This window comes from Mustelus asterias, unplaced genomic scaffold, assembly GCF_964213995.1.
Source record: "Mustelus asterias unplaced genomic scaffold, sMusAst1.hap1.1 HAP1_SCAFFOLD_430, whole genome shotgun sequence".
Lineage (NCBI taxonomy): Eukaryota > Metazoa > Chordata > Chondrichthyes > Carcharhiniformes > Triakidae > Mustelus > Mustelus asterias.
Window position 1 is genome coordinate 206,505 of NW_027590385.1, and position 26,688 is coordinate 233,192.

Here is a 26,688-nt window from a genome sequence, read left to right on the forward strand (position 1 = left end):
TGTTGCGATCCTCCTCATCAGAGCAGATCCTGTGTGTACAGAGGGCTTGTCCGTATGGGATGGCGGCACGGTAGCACAGTGGTTAGCACTGCTGCTTCACAGCTCCAGCGACTTGGGTTCGATTCCCGGCTTGGGTCACTGTCTGTGTGGAGTTTGCACATTCTCCTCGCGTCTGCATGGGTTTCCTCCGGGTGCTCCGGTTTCCTCCCACAGTCCAAAGATGTGCGGGTTATGTCGATTGGCCATGCTAAAAATTGCCCTTAGTGTCCTGAGATGCATAGGTTAGAGGGATTAGTGGGTAAATATGTAGGGATATGGGGGTAGGGCCTGGGTGGGATTGTGGTCGGTGCAGACTCGATGGGCCGAATGGCCTCTTTCTGTACTGTAGGGTTTCTTTCTATGATTAACGTGTTCAGGGTGGAAGCTGGAGAAGTGGAGCATCGTGAGGATATCCGTGGGCTTGCGGTACAGTGAGGTGCTGAGGTGAGCGTCCTTAATGGAGATGCGTGTGTCCAAGAATGCAACCAATTCCGGAGAGTAGTCCATGGTGAGTCTGATGGTGGGATGGAACTTGTTGATGTCATCATATATTTGTTTCAGTGATTGGTCACCACGAGTCCAAAGGAAGAAAATGTCATCGATGTATCTAGTGTATAGCATCGATTGAAGGCACTGTGCGGTGAAGTCGTCTTGGTCGAATCTGTGCATGAAGAGGTTGGCATATTGAGGTGCGAATTTGGCCCCCACGGCTGTTCCGTGTGTCTGGATGAAGAACTTGTTGTTGAAGGTGAAGACATTGTGGTCCAGGGTGAAGCGGATGAGTTGTAAAATTGCATCTGGAAACTGGCAGTTGTCGGCGTTGAGTACTGAGGCCGTTGCAGCAATGCCATCATCGTGGGGGATGCTGGTGTAGAGTGCCGAGACATACATTGTGACGAGGAGTGCTCCTGGTTCAACTGCTCCATGTGTGTTGAGTTTCTGTAGGAAGACGGTCGTGTCGCGACAAAAGCTGGGGGTTCTTTGTACCATGGGTTTCAGGATGCCCTCGACATAGCCTGAGAGGTTCTCGCACAGGGTCCCATTGCCCGATACGATGGGACGGCCGGGTGTTTTTGCCTTGTGTATCTTTGGGAGGCAGTAGTGATCTCCAACGCGGGGAGTACGTGGGATGAGAGCACGGAGGGTGCTCTGAAGGCCCGGATCAAAGGATTTGATCGGAGTGCTGAGTTGACGGGTGTGTTCTTTAGTCGGATCTGTGGGTAACTGTCTGTAGTGTTCCTCGTTGTTCAGTTGTCGGTACACCTCTTTGCAGTAATCCGTTCTGTTCAGTATAACGATGGCCTCTGAGTGCGGAATTGTCTCCTCAACTCAGTCCTAAATGGTTGACACACCATCCGGATAATGTGAGCCCAGTTCAAAGCATTCCAGACTCCAGAAAGAGGCGGGGGAGGAGTGGGGGTGGGGGCTGGAGGGGGTGTTGCGGGGTTGGGGGGGTGGGGAGAGCGGCGGTGGAAACAATCTCTCAGCATGTACACTGTCAAACAGTCTCGCCTTTCCAGACTTTTCAATGGGATCACTTTTCATTATTCCATACCCCAGGGAGAACATGGTAACAGCAATGAATCTCTCCTCCAAGGGCAACTGCCTCATCACAACAATCAATCCAGTGAATCTTGGTTACACAAACAGCGCGAGAATAGAGGGAAATAAGAGAAAAGTATGGAAAGTTGATAGAGGCACAAAGAGAGACTGAGACAGTGAAAGAGACTGACGTCGATACACAGAAACAAAGAGACAGATACAGACAGTGAGTGGGGGAGTCAGCCACATCTAATGCATGAATAACAATGTAGACAAAGCCAGCGGCCGGAGTCCACAAGCATTGGGTCCTCTGAATCGTTGACGAGGGACAAAGAGAATGTTCAAAAGCATAGTCAACTTTTGAAAAAATCTCGAATTGCTTGAGAGGCAGTTTCCCAAACCGAACCGTGAGTAAACTCATCCTGCCCTGTCCACGGCAAAGAAATGAGCAAGACTTCGCCATTGCGAACAACAACGGGGCTTGTCTGGGATTTGAACCCAGGGCCTTTCGCAAATTGGCAAATCACAACACCCAAAGCAAGAATCATACCCCTACACCAACGAGCCACTGCTGCAAGGGGCGCTCAAATACAGATATTATATTGCCATACAAATCTGATCTGACAACTGCAGTGGAAGTTGGAAGCGCTGGAAAAACTCAGGAAGCCAGGCAGCATGTGCACACAGGGAAAGGAATCTCCTCTTACACCTGCATAACTTTTCTTTTCAACGGGTAAAGGTTGGAAATGTAGGAGGTTTTAAACAAGTGAAATCCAGGAGCTAGAAAGCATAACAACAGGAAACAGCTCTGATAAGGAACAATTCAGGAGAGATAAATGAACAAGTACTGTGTAGTCCATGGCCTGAGAGTGAGGAAAGCAGAGTATCACAGAATGTCTGCACCGCAGCATGAGACCATTCACAAGATCTTTGAAGCAGTCGCGTGTCCTGTGGATAATAGGGAGCCGGTGGGTGTACTGTACAGTGATTACACAGGAGCTGCAGTGATGAGGTTGGTGGATTTTGGAAATTGAGAGGAACACATGAGCAGCTTGTGTGACTATTTCACCTCATTGCCGCTTTTATACGGCAGCGAAAAGTAATCGTTGTTGCCACTGAATGAAGAACTAACTTATGTTCAACCTGAACAGAACACTTTGAAAGAGAGACTTGCCTCTGGTGGAAATAGATCTGAGATGGAAATAATGAAATATAAAATGAAGTAAATTAGATTAAACATCCAACGTATTAGAAATATTGGGACGTTCAACCTATTAGAAATATTGGGTTTCCAGTAAGTGACGTGAACTGATGCTGTGATCGCAGATATAGAACTGGGACCACCATCACACCGAGTGAATCCGCTGTCTGTTTAAATGTTGATCAAAGAAAACTTTTAATCATCTTGCACAATGGAACATACGGGAACTCAGTCAAGAAGCACCCTCCACTCACAAATAACAGAAAAGGTCAATTTCATCTCGCAACTTTCAGCCTTTTGCCATCTTCAGTACATTTACCAAGAAGATTTATAAAGTAAGTGAATAGAGTTTGTGATGGTTAAAAAAAAAAGCGTTCACACCCTTAGCGTACGTAAGCACAGTGACGCACACAGAGGAGCAAACATAAGTAGAGACCACGCGAGACAGAGGACTAACGAGCGACAAAACGGGAGCTTAGCATAAAGGGAATATAGCTTAGGGATAGAGCATTTGACTGCAGGTCACGACGTTTCTGCATTCAAATCGAATGCCTACTTCCGCGCTTAATTGATTTTTTTTCAATTAAAACTGCCCTTCATTGACTGGAAAGTGCTTTGTGACGTCCGCTGGTCGGGATAGGTTCTATATAAATGCAAATATTTCATGATCTTCATTCCAAGTCCTCTGTTACTGAGCCCAGTCAGTGGGAACAGTCTGTCCCTCCCTGCTGTTTCAAACGGCCCTTTTCCATGTTAGGAGAAGGGATGAACCATTACACCACAACAACACTGTGGGGTAAAATAATAAAATATACATGTTTAGATTTGTAAACGATGTCATCATTTGGTCTTTCTGTGTCAGGTTTGGTGAAAATTGAATTGGCGTCTAACTTGCAGCCAACACGCTGTCACCCTGATTTAGGATGCCTTGTAAGCTCCAGTTGCGTCAGTCTCTGTGGCGCAATTGGTTAGCGCGTTCGGCTGTTAACCGAAAGGTTGATGGTTCGAGACCATCCAGGGACGGGGCTTTCAGTTTTTTTTCCTCTCCATCTGCTTTCATTGTCTCTCGGTTTTTGAGTGTCACTGAGTCCTTGGGCAACATTTAAAAAAAACTTATCGTGTGTTTCTGCCTCTACTGTTAGCCGACGTTAGTTTATTGAACATTTATCTCTGACATATTATGTGTAACAATTTATATATTTCAAAAATTATTAAACTCAATAACTGAACTCGAAACTTTAACCCATGTTTGATCTTGGGTTTCCATTTTCCTGCCCATTCCTCTTCTTTCTCAGATAGATCAGGAATCTGTCTGTCCCAACCTGAAATGTGTTCAATGAGGGAAATACACAGCAAGTCGGCAAAGATCAGTGGAATGAGGACTGAGTTAAACTTTCACCAGAATGCTGCTTTTATAATTGAAAAGTCCTGAGATTGAGAGCAGTGAGTTCACATTTGAGGCGTTTCAGTTCTTTGAGAGACGAATGCCTGCCGTGTTTTACAAGGTAAGTTTTCACAGGATCAGTAATGATGAGGTTGGTGGGTTTTGGAAATTGAAAGTTACACGTGAACAGCTTGTGGGACTATTTCATTTATCATTGCCGTCTTGCCGTTTTATGTTCTGAAAAAACCTGTATTTATAATACAAGCATGAGATGGTGGAAATTCTCAGCAGGTTTGGCAGAATCTGTGCACACGCATCAAATTCTAAACACTTCCATGTGTCACCTGTGTTCCTGAAGTATACTGATCCTTGGGTTCAAAAAAAGTTGATAAAAACTTTTCAAAGCAGCTGCCCCATCTCTAAGCGTTATTACATATCAAGGAATCACATTATCTCACAGCCATGTGGCATTTACACTCCCCCAAAGCTTGAATAATATTCTGCAACTGCATTCATGGAGAAAGAGATAAAATTCGGGACAAATGTTATTTTCTGAATCTTATGTTAGATCAATGACTCTGCCACATGGCTGAAGTTTGCAACCGAATTATATTTCAACAAAACAAGGATTTAAATTGCAATCAGACTGCACTGTTTGATATTCTCGGCCGGTCACATTAGTCATGAGCAGAGTTTCTGGATTGTAGGAGTTAACATGTTCATTTCATATACGATGAGTTCCCCGATTTAAAATAAGGTCGAAACATTATCGAAATTAATATTTTTTTGAATTTTCTCCGATTCTTGATCGCTGTTGAATATGAACTGGATTGGAGCAGACAAAATGTAAATTTGTTCTTCACCATTTATTGAAAAAAAATACCCTCAGCAAAGTCGCCGCTGGCATTCTGTTGCTTTTCTGCTTCCACTGTCACACTCACGATGCAGCTGATGCAGGCTGATGGATTTGCCATGGCAAATGAGTGATGTTCCGGTTCGACAGTGGCAAAAGTGCCTCAGTAAGGTACTCTGGGCGTACATTTTCTGGTTAATGTTTCAGCCATTCATGACTGAGATATGGAGATATTTCTTCACTCCAAGGCTTGTGAATCTTTGGAATTCTTTGACTTGTTATTGTCACATGTATTAGCATACAATAAAAAGTATTGTTTCTTGCGCGCTGGACAGACAAAGCATACCGTTCATAGAGAAGGAAACGAGAGAGTGCAGTTTGTAGTGTTACAGTCATAGCCGGGATGCTAGAAATTGAATTGAAGCATTGTGAGAGAGTTTAAAAGAGTTAGAATGAAGTTTTAGAAGCATAGAACGAGAGTAAAAGATAGAGTTAGAAGGTATGCTGGGCACAGCTTCCAAGAGTTCGCCTCGCTCGGACGCCATCTTGCATCAATTCTGTAGCGGCACAGAGGTCTGTGAATCTTCAGTTGATGAAGACTTTGAAGGTTGAGGTGGAGAGTTGTTGGAATCTAAGTGAATGAAGGGCTGTTGGTATAAGCTGGGAAATTGGGATTGAGGCTGTGGATCTGCCTTGATTCAGTCATGGAGGAGGCTCAATGGTTCATGTGACCCAATTCTACTCCATTGATGCTGTTCATTGGCAATACCAGATACGGCATCAATAGGTTCTGCTGGTACCATTGATGAGCTCAGGGCAGTAATGATGTGGAGTTTCCGGCGCTGGACTGGGGTAGGCACAGTAAATAATCTCACAGCACCAGGTTAAAGTCCAACAGGTTTATTTGGTAGCACAAGCTTTCGGAGCACGCCCCTTCATCACGTGAGTCACCTGATTCGGACAGTGCTCCGAAAGTTCGTGCTACCAAATAAACCTGTTGGACTTTAACCTGGTGCTGTGAGAGAACTGACTGGGCAGTGATAGTAGTTGAAGCGTGTGATCGAATCTCATCACCGCTATATGTCCAGTTCCTTAACTTTATGAAATACCTTTGTTATCACACAAATTCCAATGGAACGCAAATGTAAATTATTGTTTGCAATTGATGGGTTTGTGGAACCAGTTTCCTTGAATCATTGCATCGCAATGTCTCTGTGGTGCAGTGGTTGTCACATTCGCCTTACACACGAAAGATCCCTGGTTTGATCGCGGCAGAAATACTTTCATCATAAACAGAAAAGGTTGGAAGGTCTGAAGAGACATGACAGCATCTGTGGAGAGAGGAAAGAGCCAACTTTCAAGTCTGGATGACCCTTCGTCAGAGCTCCGGACTCGAAACGATGGCTCTATTCTCTCTCGACAGCTGCTGTCAGACCTGCTAAGATTTTCCAGCATTTTTCTATTTTTGTTTCAGGTTCCAGCATCCGCAGTATTTTGCCTGCACAAAAAAAAACAAAAGCTTTTAATTTCAGAGGGATTCGACTACTGGAATTATTTGCGCGTTTGTCACTAAACATGAACTGACCGACTGAGTATTCCCAGTATTTTCTGATTGTAAAGTGAGGAATCACTCAGCGAAAGGGGAAAAAAAAGGATTTTTGTGATAGGGCACAAAGCAGGATGGATTACATGACACCATGAATGGTGGAAAAGACAACATCGAGGAAGTGATGGTGGAGCCTGGGTGGTCTAGTGGTTCAGAGTCAATGTTTCCATAGCTATGGCCCGGAATTGATGATAAACTGTTAACTAAACAGAGCGCTTTGCTCAGCACGGACTGAATTTCTGGAGATGAAAGTATCTGAACATAAAGGAAGAAGGCATAATTTGCTTCAGTTGGTCATAAGATGTTAGAATGACTGTGTGACAATGTCAGTAGCGAAAGTGACTTGAAATGAAGCGGTGGAGACAGAGATGGTTATCAAAGAATTTCAAATCTCTGATATTAGCTTCCCTGGCGTGCCGTGGTCAGGTTTCATCGCCATGTTCCACGTTGGAGTACCAGGCAAGTAGCGAATAACTTCTTATTTAACTCTTCATTAAACGAAAGCACGCCTCACAGTGTCTGTTAAGGGAGAAACAAGATCAATCTTCAGCTGTATGAATTGTATTAGAGCCGGAAAAATCAGAGATGTAACAATACAAACTCTGAAGAAGAATGACACGGCAGACATTTATCACAAAAACAACTGACACACATGTCAAATTCTTCCTCTTTCAAGTCTCATCGATTGACGCCTTGTTCTCCACCTCGGATATTTCCACATCCATCAAATATCACCCACCTGAAAATTCAATCTCTTCTTCGCTCCACTGATGATGATACACCAACTCCACGCTGGGCGCAGGAATTGGCTCCATAGCTCAGTGGTTGCATCAGTTGGACAGTTTAAAGTTTATTTATTAGTGCCACAATTAAGCTTACTTTAACACCGCAATGAAGTTTCTGTGACAATTACGTCATCGGCAGAACCGCCACCTTCTCGGGTAAATTGACAGCTAATTTAGCATGGCCAATGTACCAAACCAGCACATCTTTCACTGTGGGAATAAGAAGGGGCACCCGCAGGAAACCCACGCAACACGGAGAAAGCATGCAGACTCTGCACAGACAGTAACCAATGCCGGGAATTGAAACCGGGCCCCTGGCGCTGTGAGGCATCAGTGCCACCATGTTGCCCAGAAAGATCTTATCTTGTTCATAAACGGAGAAAGAGCAGACAATGTTTGTGAAGGTGACCTAGTTCTTTTTTAATTGATTAGAAATGGGTGTCGCTGCCGGCCAGCATTTATTGCCCATCCTGGTTGCCCTGGGACAGTTAGGATCAAACACTTTGCTGCAGCTCTGGAGTCAGTGTAGGCCAGGCCGGATAAGGGACGGCAGGTTTCCTTCCGTAAAGCACATTACCGAACTCAATGTTTGTTTTTCCGACAATCGACAATGGTTTCATGGTCATCAGTAGATTCTTAATTCCAGATAGTTTTTATTGAAAAACAATTCTACAACGTGCCGTGGCAGGATTCAAAAGCGGGGCCCATAAAATTGGATGAGTTTCTGGATAAATAATCTCACGATAATATCACCAGGCCATCGTCTTTCCTAATATAAGCGTTTGTCTTGAGAGATTTGGGTGTGTTTGTACAAGGAACGCAGGAAGATAGCATGGTGGTGCAGCAAACAATAGGAAGGGAATAGCATTTTGGTTTTTATTGCCAACAGATTGCTGTATAAGAATAAAAACACCAATTTACATTTATACAGGGTTTTGTTGGGAGCAAGTGTGAAATATTCGGTGCAGTTCTGATATCGACAATGCTTTTTATTTTCGAAAAAGGCTACCCTTCCATCGGAGACGGTCCACTGGGTAGGTTCCTGTGATGAGAGAGTTCTCCTGGGATGAGAGGCTGTGTAAATTGCGCTGAAATTCCCTGGAGTTTAGAAGACTGAGAGACAATTTTATTGAACCTACAGAATACTGAGACATTGTTTCCCAGTCTCAGATGAGGACTCATCGGAGAACTGACACACAAACACATCCAGCCAAGACTCTAATTCTTAACTTTAATTGCATATTTGAAATGAATATATATTATACCATGTGATATGGATGATATGAATATTCATTAAATAAATAATGTTGACAACACCTGACAACAGTCGAGCGGCAACACTTGAGAAATATTTTTATTGTTGCCTCTATTCACAAGCCGGAACTGCACGACAATGAATGCTTATGGGGAAAATAAAAGTACAACCACCGCCTCTGGATGGTACTGAGCCACCAAACATTTGCTTAAAGTCGAACGCAATAACGAATTCCGCCACTTAGACGAAGACACACTATATTAGGGTGTCAGCAAGTGCTGTTATATATCCAACCCCAATTCTCTTTTTTAAAAACATAGTCGAGAACTACAACATGACCACATCGTTTACAATACTATGCAAACCCCTTTGACTACTTTACCCCCCACAGTGTTGCAGCGATTTAGGGGTTTCCCGCTTCTCCCAACATGGGAAAGGGCCGTTTGATAGAGCAGAAAGGGACAAACTGTTTCTATTGACGATTGTCAGTAACCAAAAATTGGGACTGAAGATAATTTATGAAAGATCGAATTGTATTTATGCGACGCCTTTCCCGGTTGGTGGACGTCACAATGCGCTTTGCAGCCAAAGAAAGACAACCACAATCGAAGCTAAGACAAAGAAGGGGGCACTCGGATTTGAACCGAGGGCCGTTTGATCTGCAGTCAAATGCTCTACCACTGAGCTACACCCCCTCAGCTGCGAACTGGTGCTCGGGATCCAGCATAGTCTTATTAAGTGGTGGAGGGGGTTCCAGTGGTCAGACTGCATCACGCTTTGTCTCAGAGTTACTGGTTTCTGAGTGAAGTCGGAGAGCTCAGCGTTTAAGTTAGCGAGATGTTTTCTTGTAATTTGGCTGAGATTTGGATCCAGGTCTGGGAGATGTTTGTGTCAATCTATCCGATAAAATCAACCCCATTTGTCATGCAGATTTGAACTTGTATCCCCATCTCTATTGGCAGCGCTTTGCAGCCTATCATTGTCCTTCACTATCTGTGTTTGTTCTTGAACTGTTGCCCATGTGACATTTCCAATTCGGACACAAATATAGATCTAACTCCACTGCTTCTGACAGAGCTGTTTTCGATCAGGAAACAACTCAGGTCTCTTACATGGATTATCAAAAACTTTCAATCTTAGCATATTGAAGCCGATCAATGACCCTGAAAGCGCCAAATCCGAAGCACTGGACCACGAGGATTTCATTCTCCTGGTTCTCCCATAGACTGAATACAGGGAATTCCACAGTGCCAATTATTCACAGTCGCATTCTCCTTCCAGTCTTGTACACGTTGTTCACCTTTGAAAGTATTCATCTTTTCACATTAGCTTCCAGTGTGATGAAAGCAGATCAGTGATGAGCTGAAGTTTTTCAACAGATTACCACAATAAGGTTTATAACAAACATTACTCTTTGAATGTGGTGAGCTACAGTGAAATTTAATGCAGTAGAAGGTAACTCACTCATTCTGATAGTTGGTACCAGCAATTGCAATGTAAATATGATGTCGAGATACCGGGTTGGACTGGGGTGGGCACAATAAGAAGTCTCACAGCATCATGTTAAAGTCCAACACGTTCATTTGCTTCGATAATAAAATCAATTTGCTTTATTTGATCAGCGCCCCGAAAGCCCCTGACTCCAAATAGACCTGGTGTTGTAAGACTTCCTAATGTAAATATGAATTGTTGTGGGTAATGGACAGGATTGTGGAATGGGGCAGATTTTTTCTTCTTCCTGTTCAACCTGCCACAAGTATCTCTCCCGTTTTCGACCAGGAAGCAACATCCAGTCTCCTTAATTCATGTGTTGCACGAGAGCAATGAATCATCATTCCCTACCCGCGAATCGAACCCAATCCGTGGCAGTGAAAGCAGCGAATTCTAGCGACGAAACCAACACGGAAATTGAAGTGACCTGAGCATTATTGAGCAATTGTGGGCGTGTGTGCGCGTGTGTGATTTGGGAGAAAGGTCACGTGCTCTCAGGTAATCCCTGATGAATGAAGCCTCCGACCTCGTTATCGCTGAGCTTTTTGTGTTCTTGAGCAATCGGCCTCTGAAGCTGATGCAATGAGGCCAGGAGAGTAACTCACTGCACCGTCTGCAATGTGATTGCGGTGCGATTTGTTGAAAGCTGTTAATTTTATAAAAATAATCTTTTTGCGAATTGCAAATGAAATGCCCTTCAGTACCCGGTAAGAATTCGCACAACACCAAGTTAAAGTGCAACAGGTTTGTTTGAAATCACGAGCTTTCGGAGCACAGCTCCTTCATCACTCACGCTGAGGATTCACCACATTTTTCTGTCTTTGAATGAAAGCAATAGATATCTCGTCAGTTCCCCGGTATCCTGAGTGTACGACACTGATTTCCACAGTACACTGCTTTAAATGTTTGTTTTCAATGTGAAATTAAGTGCTTTGATTGCATGTGAAGAATTTAAACTTACACTCTTCCGGGAAGATGGTGACATAGTGGTAAAATCAGTGGAGTATGAATCCTGTGGCCCAGGCTCACAGGTCACGATCCCAAAGCAGTCTAGAACTGAAACGGAAGTGAAAGCTAGTCTCCGTAATGAAGCTTTGTTTTCTGATTGTCATGAAAACATATCTTGCAGAAGGAAATCTGCCATCCTTCTCCTTTCTGGCCTCCATGGGACTCCAGAGGAAAGGCAATGTGATTGACTCTTAACTGCCCTCTGAAATGGCCCAGCAAAATACCCAATTCAGAGGGAAAGAGGGATGGACAACAAATGCTGGCATTGACAACAAAATATATATTGCATTAGCAGCATTTTATGAAATGATTAATTCTCATTTTGTTTCATTTCATGTGAAACAGGGTGATATATTCCAGTGTCTTATTATTTAAAACCTCAACCTTTCAACAGTTCAAACAGGTAAGATTCAGTCAGAGAAAAGTGAACCACTGTGATCCAAAACTAGGTTTTGTAGTTGCTCCGTATCCCACCTCAAAACAGAAAATGTTGGAAGGACTCATCGGCTTCAAGAGCTTCTGTGGAGAGGGAAAGAGAGTGAATGATTCAGGATGCTGACCTTTGACCCTAACTGGAAAAAAGTAGTGATTTAATGATTTTCAAACAAGTCCAGAGTCAAGGAAAATAGAGAGGGAGAGGAGGAAAGAACAAACGGTATTTTGATCGGATGGAAGGCTGGAGTGATTGAATTACAATGGAGGTGATTATTGTTCCCACTGACACAATCTCGCAGATCTGGGTTTGAATCTCATAATAAATGAGAACAAAACCTCTCTCGGAGTTCAGCGCTAAACTCCCCGCCTTCCAGTGAACCGGAGGCAATTTTCAGTCACAAACCGAAAACTGTGAGAAAAACAACGTAGAAAGAAGAAAGACTCAGTTGGAGCGGTGACACTTCAGGAAGAACGGAGATCGGGAATTCACCCAGGAATGAGGCAAAGTTTGAAACCAATGTCGCCCAACGTGGGGCTCGAACCCACGACCCTGAGATTAAGAGTCGCAGGCTCTACCGACTGAGCTAGCCGGGCACATGTACTAAGCTGCTTTCCATAACCTAAAAAGAATGGAGACAACTATGGATTTTTCATCTGGTGTGTCAGCTTGTTCTGATTTCAAAGTTGACAATGAATCCACCGACAGAATCCCCAAAGTTCCTGTCCATTCCTCTCAATCATTAATTACATTATTCACATCTTCCAATTCTTAGCTTCGCCTCTCCCAAACATTCCAAACTCCTCTTACATCATTCACCTTATTATTCTTTGTTCTTAATAATTTAGCCAGGGGTGGGGGGAACTCAACATTTACACTGTCAAACTGTTTCCCAGTTTCCGACTTTTCAGTAAGATCAACCCTGATAATTCTAAACTGCAGAGCGAACAGACTCATCCCACTGATTCTCTCCTCCCAGGAGAAACGGAGAAATCAATCCAGTGAACCTCGGTTACACACAGACAGCTAAATAATGGACAGAGCAAGGAGCAAAAGATGTCAACGTAATAAAAACATAGACAGAGAGACTGAGGGAGATATATAGAGACAATGAAAAACAGAAATAGCGAGTGCGGTACACATCCACAACCCACGAATGAATAACAATAGACACACAGCCAGCTGTCTCAACCAACAAACATGGGGTCCTCTAAACTGGTGACCAGAGATGAAGTGAATGGCCACAAGCATATTAACCTTTTAATGTCTTGATTTTCTTGTGTGAGTGTTGTGTTGATAGATTGCCTGCACTGTGTGATCAGGTTCTCAAACCAAATCCCACGTAAACCAATCCCAACGTTTGCACTGCAAATACATTTATAAAACCTATGACTTGTCCAATACGAAACAACAGCTGATTGAGGGATCTAGCCCGACTTGTGAACCCGAGATCGCTCACACGTTTGTGGTTGTTTACTCCCCAGGCCCGAGTAATACCCCTCGTCCAACGAGCCGCTGCTGAGGATGTTGTTCAATAAAAATATTTCCATTGACATCCAAAGCTGCTCAGACTTCTGCAGTGAAAGGTGAAAATGCTGGAAAAACTCAGAAAGCCAGACAGCTTGTGTGCACAGGAAAACAAATCTTATATTTTAGCACCATAACCTTTCATTGGGAAGAACTGGGAATTTCTAGAAATGTAAGAAGTTTTAAACAAGTGTTATCCAGCAGCATAACAAGAGGGTTTGAGGCCTCTTGCGGGTGTAAATCAGGAGAGATTAAATGAGGGAAACAAAGAATTTTAAAGTAATTAAACCACAAAATGGGGCCATTCCTCAGTCCCTTACAGGACGCAGTTGTGGTGAGGATGAAGGGGAACCTGTGGATGTAATGTACGTAGATTACATTGGAGCCACAGTGATGAGTTGGTGGGTTTTGAAAATTGAAAGTTACACTTAGGAACATAGAATTAGGAGCAGAAGTGGGCAAATTCACCCCTTCGAGCCTGAACCGTCATGCAATCAGTTCATGATTGATCTCTCCCTGTTCTCAAATCCACCTCCCTACCTGTTCCAATATCCCCTCATCCCTTGACTTATCAGGAATATATCTGTCTCTTTCTTGAAATCATTTAATGATTCAGACTCAACCCTGCTATGGGGCAATGCATTCCACAAATTCATGACCCTCAGTGAGAAGCAGTTCCTCCTCATCTCAGTTTTAAATCTACCACCTCTCAACCTATACATTTGACATGGTGTTCCCGATTGCGCATAAGAAAAAAGATTTTACTTTCTTCAATCCTATTTAGAATTTTATATACCACGATCACTTCAGCATATTGTGGGACTATTTCACCTCACTGTCGATTTCATGTCCCAGCAAGCACAATTGGTGTTGTCATTAGATGAAGCAGTCACTTATGTTCCACCCAAACTGGGCACATTAAGGGATATATGGTAAGTCATTTTGAAAAACACAGTTCACCCGTGACCCTGGGAGTCCAGTGGGTTGTATTCAGTACTCCCCAGTGTTGTTTGTTTTCAATTCCCGCTCAGGAAACGATCATTTATAGGTCTCAGCAAACTATTAAAAAATAACCTGATTGACTATCTGATCGAAAGCAGATCTACTGATATCAGCCGAGTGAGTTTTGCAAGTCTACATCACAGCTGGAAATGTCACATGTGCAACAGTCAAGAACAAACACAGTAGCAGAAAGATAGTGATAGGCTGCAAAGCGCTGACAATTGAGATGGTGATGGAAGGTAACATGTGGATGGTAAAAAGTTCAGAATTTGGCGTTCACACTGAATTATTCACCTTTCCCCTCACTCTGCAACGAAAATATTTGGAAAAGGTTCTCTCTCGTTTCAAACAGTCGAAAGTGGAATTAATAACTGTAAGTGGAATGTCTGTTGTATGTTGTCACTGATTGAATGTATCACTGGGATGGAAACAGAAGGTGCCATATTGCAACAGAGACTTGCTTGTGGTGAATGTAGTCTGGCCTGGCGCGAAAAATAAAGCAATACATGCAGTGTGTGTAAAGCAAGTTGTAAAACAGGCGAAAAGCAGCTGGTCTGGTGGTCAGAGATTGACACTTTCACTGCTGTTTGGATTGGTGGTCAGGTAATGGACATTTGTTGCTCTCATCCAAACCGTAAAAACAAAACAAAGAACAAGAACAAAGAACAATACAGCACAGGAACAGGCCCTTCGGCCCTCCAAGCCAGCGCCGCTCCCCGGTCCAGGATTGAATCCTGAATCCCCGCCCAATTTTCCAGCCTATCTACATACTAATATCCTATCCACCGAGCTGTCCCTCACAGCTATGATGCTTTGTTCATCACAACCTATTAACTCACCCCTACCCCCCCATTCCAGACTATGTGATCTCCAGGGAGAGGCGAAAACCCAGAGTGAAAACCCCAGGGCCAATATGGGGAAAAAAAATCTGGGAAATTCCTCTCCGACCCCCTGAGGCGATCGAAACGAGTCCAGGAGATCACACTGGCCCTGATCTGAAAATGCTTCCCAACCCTATTCATTTCCACTTCCACGAACACCATATGAATTCCCTGCCCCCGAGACAGGTTCCCAACTATCCGCAGTCTCGCTCTGTACTGGCACCAGCAAGTTGATCATAGAATGAAGCCTTGAAACGAGAAACAAAGAACAATTAGCCCGCGCCGCTCCCTGGTCCAAACTAAGCCACTCTTTTGTATCCCTCCATTCCCACTCCGTTCATATAGCTGTCTAGATAAGTCTTAAACGTTCCCAGTGTGTCCGCCTCCACCACCTTGCCCGGCAACCCATTCCAGGCCCCCACGACCCTCTGTGTAAAATATGTCCTTCTGATATCTGTGTTAAACCTCCCCCCCCCCCTTCACCTTGAACCTATGACCCCTCGTGAACGTCACCACCGACCCGGGGAAAAGCTTCCCACCGTTCACCCTACCTATGCCTTTCATAATTTTATACACCTCTATTAAGTCTCCCCTCATCCTCCGTCTTTCCAAGGAGAACAACCCCAGTTTCCCCAATCTCTCCTCATAACCAAGCCCCTCCATACCAGCAACATCCTGGTAAACCTCCTCTGTACTCTTTCCAAAGCCTCCACGTCCTTCTGGTAGTGTGGCGACCAGAACTGGACGCAGTATTCCAAATGCGGCCGAACCAACGTTCTATACATCTGCAACATCAGACCCCAACTTTTATACTCTATGCCCCGTCCTATAAAGGCAAGCATGCCATATGCCTTCTTCACCACCTTCTCCACCTGTGACGTCACCTTCAAAGATCTGTGGACTTGCACACCCAGGTCCCTCTGCGTCTCTACACTCTTTATGGTTCTTCCATTTATCGTGTAGCTCCTCCCTACATTATTCCCACCAAAATTCATCACTTCGCATTCATCAAAAGTCAGTTATTGCCTTGTGGAACATATAAAACACAATCTCGCCTCATGTCCTGAAGTGAAGACTGAGCAAATTCAACAGGAGGTTTTTTCTTGTCATTTCTGGCAGGATAGTGGGAACCAGACAAGGTTAAGGGCAGTTTAAATGGTGCTGGTCCTTCACTGCAGCTCATTCTGTTTCTGACTGGATGTGATTCCTGCTTGTTACAGAGTTCAGGATCAATTGATTCAATAAAGGAGCAGGCTCAAGCCGACTGATGGACTGTCGCAGCTCCATTGCTGCTAATTTCAATAACGATACCAGTAAAGGACACAGCTGCTTCCGTGGTAACGTAGCCGAGTAACCTAAGCCAGTGGCTGAAGGTCCAGTCTCTACGGAGTTGTTGTGTTCGACTGCAGCCACTGCCAGAATGGGTTTGAGTTTTGGTCCCTGCAGTTGAAGTCCAGCATTTCAGATTGAATGCAAGAGTTTGTGCCGTGTCGTTTTTGGCATGAAGAAAGAGGAGCGACAGAGCAATGTAAACAGGTGTTGAGGTAAAGGAACGAGTGTGGAAGGACTGGAGCAAATTATCGTGGATTCTGGAATCGGAAACAAAAAGAGAAAATGCTGGAAAATCTCACCAGGTCTGGCAGCATCTGTAAGGAGTGAAGAAAGCTGACATTTCGAGTCCAGATGACCCTTTGTCAAAGCTGGGAGGAGTGGAGCTGCTCCGATGGAGAATATAAACGGGAACACCGGTTGAATGGCTGCCTGTCGAAATAAACAGCAGGATTGCAAACATTGAGACTGCAGTCCCGGCCCAGGGGATGGATTGGGATTTTCTAACTGAGGTTCAAATCCTATCATGTGCGCTTCCCGTCATTCCTCATTGTGACTTTTTTATAATTGAAAGTTATTGGAAATGAAGCAATGGGTGCAGAGATGATCAACTCACTCCATATTTGTCACATCAGCGTCACTGAGGGTCTGGTGATCAGCGTCGGCGCCGTGACGCGGTTTCGATTCCCAGTCTCGGAGTGAATAAATTTTTGTTCATTTCTTCATTCAATAAAAACAGCGTCCGTGAAGGGAACAATAAGCTAAATCTTCCAGCTGGATGAACTTGTATCAGAGCTGGAAAAATCAGAGATGTAACATTAACGATAAACTCTGAAGAAGAACCACATGTCACATAAGAACATAAGAAATAGGAGCAGGAGTAGGCCATCTAGCCCCTCGAGCCTGCCCCGCCATTCAATAAGATCATGGCTGATCTGACGTGGATCAGTACCACTTACCCGCCTGATCCCCATAACCCTTAATTCCCTAACCGATCAGGAATCCATCCATCCGCGCTTTAAACATATTCAGCGAGGTAGCCTCCACCACCTCAGTGGGCAGAGAATTCCAGAGATTCACCACCCTCTGGGAGAAGAAGTTCCTCCTCAACTCTGTCCTAAACCGACCCCCCTTTATTTTGAGGCTGTGTCCTCTAGTTTTAACTTCCTTACTAAGTGGAAAGAATCTCTCCGCCTCCACCCTATCCAGCCCCCGCATTATCTTATAAGTCTCCATAAGATCCCCCCTCATCCTTCTAAACTCCAACGAGTACAAACCCAATCTCCTCAGCCTCTCCTCATAATCCAAACCCCTCATCTCCGGTATCAACCTGGTGAACCTTCTCTGCACTCCCTCCAATGCCAATATATCCTTCCTCATATAAGGGGACCAATACTGCACACAGTATTCCAGCTGCGGCCTCACCAATGCCCTGTACAGGTGCATCAAGACATCCCTGCTTTTATATTCTATCCCCCTCGCAATATAGGCCAAGATCCCATTTGCCTTCTTGATCACCTGTTGTACCTGCAGACTGGGCTTTTGCGTCTCATGCACAAGGACCCCCAGGTCCCTTTGCACGGTAGCATGTTTTAATTTGTTTCCATTGAGATCGTAATCCCATTTTTTATTATTTCCTCCAAAGTGTATAACCTCGCATTTATCAACGTTATACTCCATTTGCCATATCCTCGCCCACTCACTCAGCCTGTCCAAATCTCTCTGCAGATCTGCTCCGTCCTCCACACGATTCACTTTTCCACTTATCTTTGTGTCGTCTGCAAACTTCGTTACCCTACACTCCGTCCCCTCCTCCAGATCATCTATATAAATGGTAAACAGTTGCGGCCCGAGTACCGATCCCTGCGGCACGCCACTAGTTACCTTCCTCCAACCGGAAAAACACCCATTTATTCCGACTCTTTGCTTCCTGTCGGATAGCCAGTCCCCAATCCACTTTAACACACTACCCCCAACTCCGTGTGCCCTAATTTTCTTCAGCAGCCTTTTATGGGGCACCTTATCACACACAACATACATGTCAAGTACATACACAATACACATGTCAACTCATGTCACTTTCAACTTCTGTCTTTTAACTTCCGGCTCTCCACCTCAGACATTTCCACATTCATCAAAAATCTCCGTCCTCAAACCCCATCCTGGTCCTCAATCCACGGATAATGCTGCACTTAGTGGCAGCTCCTTGCAGCATTTGGCTCCATAGCTCAGTGGTTAGAGCACTGGTCTTGTCAACCAGGGGTCGCGAGTTCAATTCTCGCTGGAGCCTACGGGCAAAGTTTAGCTGATAGAAGCTGTAGGAAAGGGGAAGAGAGTCAAACAAGAGGTAAGTCGAGGTTCAGATCGGGTGTGATTTTGGAAAGCGAATAGATATGTCCTTCTTCGTAAAAAAATCGAAAGAGCAGGACATATTTGAAGAGCTAAAATAGGTTAGTGTCGATATTGAGAATAGAATAGATGCATTTGTACAAGGAATGCATAAAGCTGGCATGTAGGTGCAGGCAATGATTGGAAGGAAACTTGCATTTTAGTCTTTATTGACGGCAGACTGGAGTCCAAGTATAACGAGGTGTTGCTGCAGTTGCACAGGGTTTTGTTGAGACCACATGTTGAATATTCTGTGCCGATATGATATTCACATTGAATAAAGGGTTTATTTGCATTGGAAACGGTGCAGATAAGGTTCAGCAGATGATCCCTGGGATGAGGGAGTTGTCGTATGATGAGAGGCTGAGTAAATTGGGCTGAAAGTCTCTGGAGTTTGGAGGAATGAGAGGCGATTTCATTAAACCTGCACAAGTCTGATTGGGTTTGACAGGGTGGAGGCGGAGAGATTTCTTCTGCTTGTCGGGAAATCTAACCCACGGCAGTACAGTCTCAGGAAAATGGGCTGATCATTTCGGCCTAAGATAAGGCGAAATTACTTCACTGAAATGGTTGTGAATCTTTGAAATTCCCTCTGCCAGACAGTTATGGAAGCTCCATCATCGAATACATTTAAGGTTGGGATAGACAGGTTTCTGGCCTCTCGGGGAATTCAGGGATATGGGGAGCTGGTGAAACACTGAGTTGTACCCCAGGATCAGCCATAACAAGCTATTTTATTCAAATAACCAAGAACTTTAAGGAAACAAGTAAAACATGTTAATTAAGGTCCTGCCCTTCATTGACTGGAAAGTGCTTTGTGACGTCCGCTGGTCGGGATAAGTTCTATATAAATGCAAATATTTCATGATCTTCAATCCTAGTCCACTGTTACTGAGCCCAGTCAGTGGGAACAGTCTGTCCCTCCCTGCTCTATCAAACGGCTGTTTTCCATGTTAGAAGGGATGAACCATTACACCACAACAACACTGTGGGGTAAAATAATAAAATATACATGTTTAGATTTGTAAACGATGCCATCATTTGGTCTTTCTGTGTCAGGTTTGGTGAAAATTGAATTGGCGTCTAACTTGCAGCCAACACGCTGTCACCCTGATTTAGGATGCCATGTAAACTCCATTTTTGTCAGTCTCTGTGGCGCATTTGGTTAGCCTGTTAACCGAAAGGTTGATGGTTCGAGACCATCCAGGGACGGGGCTTTCACTTTTTTTCCCTCTCCATCTGCTTTCATTGTCTCTCGGTTTTTGAGTGCCACTGAGTCCTTGGGCAACACTAAAAAAAAACTTATCGTGTGTTTCTGCCTCTACTGTTAGCCGACGTTAGTTTATTGAACATTTATTTCCAACATCTTATTTGTAACAATTTATATATTTCAAATATTATTAAACTCAATAACTGAACTCGAAACTTTAACCTATGTTTGATCTTGGGTTTCCATTTTCCTGCACACTCCCCTTCTTTCTCAGATTTCTCAGGAATCTGTCTGTCCCAACCTGAAATGTGTTCAATAAGGAAAATACACAGCAAGTCGGCAAAGATCAGTGGAATGAGGACTGAGTTAAACTTTCACCAGAATGCTGCTTTTATAATTGCAAAGTCCTGAGATTGAGAGCAGATAGTTCACATGGAAAAGGGCTGTTTGATAGAGCAGATAGGGACACACTGTTTCCGCTGACGAGGGTCAGTAACCAAAGGATTAGGATTAAAGATAATTAATGAAAGACCGACTTGTATTTATGTCGCGCCTTTCCCGGTTGCTGGACGTCACAACGCGCTGTGCAGCCAATGAAAGACAGTTCCAATTGAAAAAAAAGTATCAGCTAGACAAGGAAGAGTGCATTCGGATTGGAACCGAGGACCTCTTGATTTGCAGTCAAATGCGCTACCGCTGAGCTACACCCCCTCAGTCGCAAGCTGGTTCACGGGATCCAGCATATTCTTATTAAGTGTGGAGGGGGATCGAGTGGTCAGACTGCATCCCGCTTTGTCTCAGAGTTCCTGGTTTCTGAGTGAAGTAGGAAAACTTCGTGTTTAAGTTAGCGAGATGTTTTCTTGTGATTTGGCTGAGATTTGGATCCAGGTCGAGGAGATATTTGTGACAACCTAATTGATAAAATTTACCCCATTGTCATACAGATTTGTATCCCCATCTGTATTGGCAGCGCTTTGCAGCCTATCACGGCCTTTCACTATCTGTGTTTATTCTTCAACTGTTGCCCATGTGACATTTCCAATTCAAACACAGAATTATAGATCTAACTGCACTGCTTCTGACAGAGCTGTTTTCGATCAGGAAGCAATTCAGGTTTGTTGAACGGATTATGAAAAACTTTAAATCTTAGCATATCGAAGCCGATCTCTGACTCTGAAAGCGCCGAATCCTAAGCACTGGACCACCAGAATTTCATCTTCCTGATTCTCCCAGAAACTGAGTACAGGAATATGCACAGTGCCAATTATTCACGGTTGCACTCACCTTCCAATCTTGTGCACGTTGTTCAGCTTTGAAACTGTTCATATTTTCACATTCGCTTCCAGTGTGATGAAAGCGGAGCTGTGATAAGCTGAACCTTTTCAACAGATTAACTACAATATGGTTTATAAGAAACATTACTCTTTGAATGTGGTGAGCTACAGTGAAATTTAATGCAGCAGAAGATAGCTCACTCATTTTGACAGGAGGTGCCAGCAATTGCAATGTAAATATGATGTCGAGATACGGGCGTTGGACTGGGGTGGGCACAATAAGAAGACTCACAGCATCATGTTAAAGTCCAACTGGTTCAATTGCTCCGATAATAAAATAAATTTGCTTTATTTTATCAGCGCCCCGAAAGCTCTTGATTCCAAATCGATCCGGTGTTGTGAGACTTCTTAATGGAAATATTAATTGTTGTGGGTAATTGACAGGATTGTGGATTGGGGTAGATTTTTCCTCCCTGCTGTTCAACCTGCCACAAGTATCGCTCCCGTTTTAAATCAGGAAGCAATACCCACTCTCCTTAATTCATGTGTTGCACGAGAGCAATGAATCATCATTCCCTAACCGGGAATCGAACCCAGACCATGGCATTGAAGGCGGCGAATTCTAACGACTCGACCAACAAGGAATTTGAGGTGTCCTGAGCATTATTGAGCAAGTGTGCGTGCGTGCGTGTGCATGTGTGTGTGCGTGTGTGGGTGTGTGGGTGGGTGCGTGCGGGTGCGTGCGTGCGTGTGTGGTTTAGGAGAAAGGTCTTGTGCTCTAGGGTAACCGCTGATGAATGAAGCCGTCGACCTCTTTATCGCTGAGCTTTTTGTGTTCTTGAGCAATCGTTCTCTGGAGCTGATGCAATGAGGCCAGGAGAGTAACCCAGTGCACCTTCTGCAATGTGATTGCGGTGCGATTTGCTGAAAGCTGTTAATTTTATAAAAATCATCTTTTTGCGAATTGTAAATCAAATGCCCTTCAGTGCCCGGTAAGAATTCTCACCAGCTAAAAGTGCAGCTGGTTTATTTGGAATCTCTAGCTTTCGGAGCGCAGCTCCTTCATCACTCACACTGAGGATTCACCACATTTTTCTGTCTTTGAATGAATGCAATCGATATCTCATCAATTCCCCGGTATCCTGAGTCTCTGACACTGATTTCCACAGTGCACTGCTTTAAATCTTTGTTTTCAATGTGAAATTAAGCGGTTTGTTCCATGTGAAGGATTTACACTTATACCCTTCGGGGATGATGGTGACGTAGTGGTAAAATCAGTGGAGCATGAATCCCGTGGCTCAGGCTCACAGGTCCCGATCCCACCGCAGTCTAGATCTGAAACGGAAGTGAAAGCTAGTCTCAGTAATGAAGCTTGTTTTCTGATTGTCATGAAAACTCATCTGGACCTTTTGCAGAAGGAAATCTGCCATCCTTCCGCTTTCTGGCCTCCATTGGACTCCCAACTCAAGTCAATGTGATTGACTCTTAACTGCCCTCTGAAATGGCCCAACAAAATACGCAGTTCAGTGGGAAATAGGGGTGGATAACAAATGCTGGCATTGACAATGAAATATATATTGCATTAGCAGCATTTTATGAAATGATTAATTCTCATTTTGTTTCATTTCATGTCAAATAGGGTGACATATTCTGGTGTCTCATTATTTAAAACCGCAGCCCTTTAACTGTTCAAACAGGTAAGGTTCAGTCAGAGAAAAGTGATCCACTGTGATCCCAAGCAAGGTATTGTAGTTGCTGCAAATCCCACCTCAAAACAGGAAATGTTAGAAGCACTCATCGGCTTCAACAGCTTCTGTGGAGAGGGAAAGAGAGTGAATGATTCAGGTTGCTGACCTTTGACCCTAACTGGAAGAAATTTGTCATTTAATGGTTTTCAAACAAGTACAGAATCAAGGAAAATAGAGAGGGAGAGGAGGAAAGGACAAACGGTCTTTTGATCGGATGGAAGGCTGGAGTGATTGAATTACAATGGAGATGATTATTGTTCCCACTGACACAATCTCGCAGATCTGGGTTTGAATCTCACAATAAATGAGAACAAAACCTCTCGCTGAGTTCAGCGCTAAACTCCCGCCTTCCAGTGAACTGCAGGCAGTTTTCAATCTCAAACCCACAACTCTGAGATAAACAACGCAGAAAGGAGAAAGACTCAGTTTGAGCGGTGATGCTTCTGGAGGAACGGAGATCGGGAATTCACCCAAGAATGGGGCAAAGTTTAAAACGATGACGCCCAACGTGGGGCTCGAACCCACGGTCCTGCGACTAAGAGTCTTATGCTCTACCTACTGAGCTCGCCAGGGACATGGATCAGGTTGGTTTTCATAACCTAAAATGTATGGAGACAAATGTTGTTTTTCCAACTGGTGTCGATACTTGCCCTGATTTCAAAGTTTACAATGAATTTAAGACTTACCTGGATAGTCACATGAGCAGCCTGGGAATGGAGGGATACAAACGATTGGTCTACTTGGACCAAGGAGCGGCACAGGCTTGGAGGGCCGAAGGGCCTGTTTCCTGTGCTGTACTGTTCTTTGTTCTTTGAATCGACCTACAGAATCCCCAAGGTTCCTATCCCTTCCTCTCAATCATCAATTACATCATTCACATATTCCAATGCTTCGCTTCACCTCTCCCAAACATTCCGAACTCCTCTTACACAATTCACCTTTTTTTGTTCATAATAAACTAGCCTGGGGTGGGCGGAACAGCCTCTCAGCATGGACACTGTCAAACTGTTTTCTAGTTTCAGACTTTTCAATAAGATCACCTCTGATTGTTCTAAACTCCAGAGCGAACAGACTCACCCCGCTGAATTTCTTCTCCCAGGAGAAACGCAGAAATCAATTCAGTGAACCTCGGATGCACAGAGACAGCGAATGAATGAAGACTGCAAGGATCAAAATCGGTCAACGTAATAAAAACACAGTCAGAGACACTGACAGATTCTGAGGGAGATATATAGAGACAATGAAAAACAGAAATAGCGAGTGAGGTACACATCCACAACCCATGAATGAATAACAATATACACACAGCCAGCTGCCTGAACCAACAAACAAGGGGTCCTCTAAACTGGTGACCAGAGATCAAGTGAATGGCCACAAGCATATTCACCTTTTAATGTCTTGATTTTCTTGTGTGTGTTGTGTTGATAGATTGCCTGCTCTGTGTGCTCAGGTTCTCAAACCAAATCCCACGTAAACCAATCCCACCGTTTGCACTGCAAATACATTTACAAAACCTTTGACTTTTCCAATACGAAATGACAGCTGAATGAGACCTCTTGCTTGGCCTGTGAACCCAGGACCTCTCGCAAGTTGGTGATGTTAACACCCTCAGCCCGAATCATACCCCTCGTCCAACGAGCCGCTGCTGGCGAAGTTGTTCAGTGAAAATATTTCCATTTCCATTCAAAGCTACTCAGACTTCTGCAGTGAAAGGTGAAAATGCTGGAAAACAAATCTCATATTTTAGCTCCATAATCTTTGATTACCACGGGGAATGGTTAGAAATGTAGGAAGTTTTAAACAAGTGTTATCCAGCAGCACAACAAGAGGGGAGGCCTCTGGCCGGGTGTAAATCAGGAGAGATTAAATGAGGGAAACAAAGAATTTTATAGTAATGACACCACAGAATGGGGCCATTCCTAAGTCCTTTACAGGACGCAGTTGTGTTGTGGATGAAGGGGAACCTGTGGATGTAATTGGAGCCACAGTAATGAGTTGGTGGGTTTTGAAAATTGAAAGTTACACTTAGGAAATAGAATTAGGAGCAGAAGTGGGCTAATACAGCGCTTCGAGCCTGAACCGTCATGCAATCAGTTCATGACTGATCTCTCCCTGTTCTCAAATCCACCTTCCTATCTGTTCCAATATCCCCTCATCCCTTTTATTATCAGGAATATATCTGTCTCTTTCTTGAAGCCATTTCATGATTCAGACTCCATCGCGCTATGGGGAAATGCATTCCAAAAATTCACGACCCTCTGCGAGAAGTAGTTCCTCCTCATCTTAGTTTTAAATCTACCGCCTCTCAACCTATACATTTGAGCTGTTCTTCTCGATTGCCCCATGAGAAGAAACATTTCGTCGACGTTCAATCTATCAATTCTTTTTAGAATTTCATATACCCCGATCACTTTTGAGGCACGACTTGCCCTTCACAGATTCGTGAAGGGCAAGTCGTGCCTCACAAATTTGATCGAATTTTTTGAGGAGGTAACTAAGTGTGTTGATGAAGGTAGGGCACTTGATGTCATATACATGGATTTTAGTAAGGCGTTTGATAAGGTCCCCCATGGTTTGCTTATGATGAAAGTGAGGAGGTGTGGGATAGAGGTAAAGTTGGCCGATTGGATAGGTAACTGGCTGTCTGATCGAAGACAGAGGGTGGTGGTGGATGGAAATGTTTCGGATTGGAGGCAGGTTGCCAGCGGAGTGCCACAGGGATCAGTGCTTGGTCCTCTACTCTTTGTGATTTTTATTAATAACTTAGAGGAGGGGGCTGAAGGGTGCATCAGTAAATTTGCTGATGACACCAAGAATGGTGGAGTAGTGGATGAAATCATAGAAATCATAGAAACCCTACAGTGCAGAAAGAGGCCATTCGGCTCATCGAGTCTGCACCGACCACAATCCCACCCAGGCCCCACTCCTATATCCCTACACGTTTACCCGCTAAGGTGTTGTAGGCTGCAAAGAGACATAGATAGGATGTAAAGTGGGCTAAAAATGGCAAATGGAGTTTAACCCTGATAAATGTGAGGTGATTCATTTTGGTAGGACAAATTTAAATGTGGATTACAGGTTCAAAGGTAGGGTTCTGAAGACTGTGGAGGAACAGAGAGATCTTGGGGTCCATATCCACAGATCTCTAAAGGTTGCCACTCAAGTGGATAGAGCTGTGAAGAAGGCCTATAGTGTGTTAGCTTTTATTAACAGGAGGTTGGAGTTTAAGAGCCGTGGGGTCATGCTGCAACTGTACAGGACCTTGGTGAGACCACACTTGGAATATTGTGTGCAGTTCTGGTCACCTCACTATAAGAAGGATGTGGAAGCGCTGGAAAGAGTGCAGAGGAGATTTACCAGGATGCTGCCTGGTTTGGAGGGTAGGTCTTATGAGGAAAGGTTGAGGGAGCTAGGGCTGTTCTCTCTGGAGCGGAGGAGGCTGAGGGGAGACCTAATAGAGGTTTATATAATGATGAAGGGGATAGATAGAGTGAACGTTCAAAGACTATTTCCTCGGGTGAGTGGAGCTATTACAAGGGGGCATAACTATAGGGTTCGTGGTGGGAGATATAGGAAGGATATCAGAGGTAGGTTCTTTACGCAGAGAGTGGTTGGGGTGTGGAATGGACTGCCTGCAGTGATATTGGAGTCAGACACTTTAGGAACATTTAAGCGGTTATTGGATAGGCACAATGAGCACACCAGGATGATAGGGAGTGGGATAGCTTGATC

At 44.1% G+C, this 26,688-nt stretch overlaps 4 non-coding genes across 4 annotated transcripts; 2 read left to right on the top strand and 2 right to left on the bottom strand.

The window, feature by feature from the left end:
• Positions 1-3,731: 3,731 nt before the first annotated feature.
• trnan-guu (transfer RNA asparagine (anticodon GUU)) lies at positions 3,732-3,805 on the top strand. The gene has a single exon. It is a non-coding gene; the product is annotated as a tRNA-Asn (tRNA).
• A 5,483-nt stretch (positions 3,806-9,288) lies between these two features.
• On the bottom strand, positions 9,289-9,360 carry trnac-gca (transfer RNA cysteine (anticodon GCA)). Its single transcript has one exon. It is a non-coding gene; the product is annotated as a tRNA-Cys (tRNA).
• A 2,760-nt stretch (positions 9,361-12,120) lies between these two features.
• trnak-cuu (transfer RNA lysine (anticodon CUU)) lies at positions 12,121-12,193 on the bottom strand. The gene has a single exon. It is a non-coding gene; the product is annotated as a tRNA-Lys (tRNA).
• A 6,360-nt stretch (positions 12,194-18,553) lies between these two features.
• trnat-ugu (transfer RNA threonine (anticodon UGU)) lies at positions 18,554-18,626 on the top strand. The gene has a single exon. It is a non-coding gene; the product is annotated as a tRNA-Thr (tRNA).
• The last annotated feature ends 8,062 nt before the right edge of the window (positions 18,627-26,688 follow it).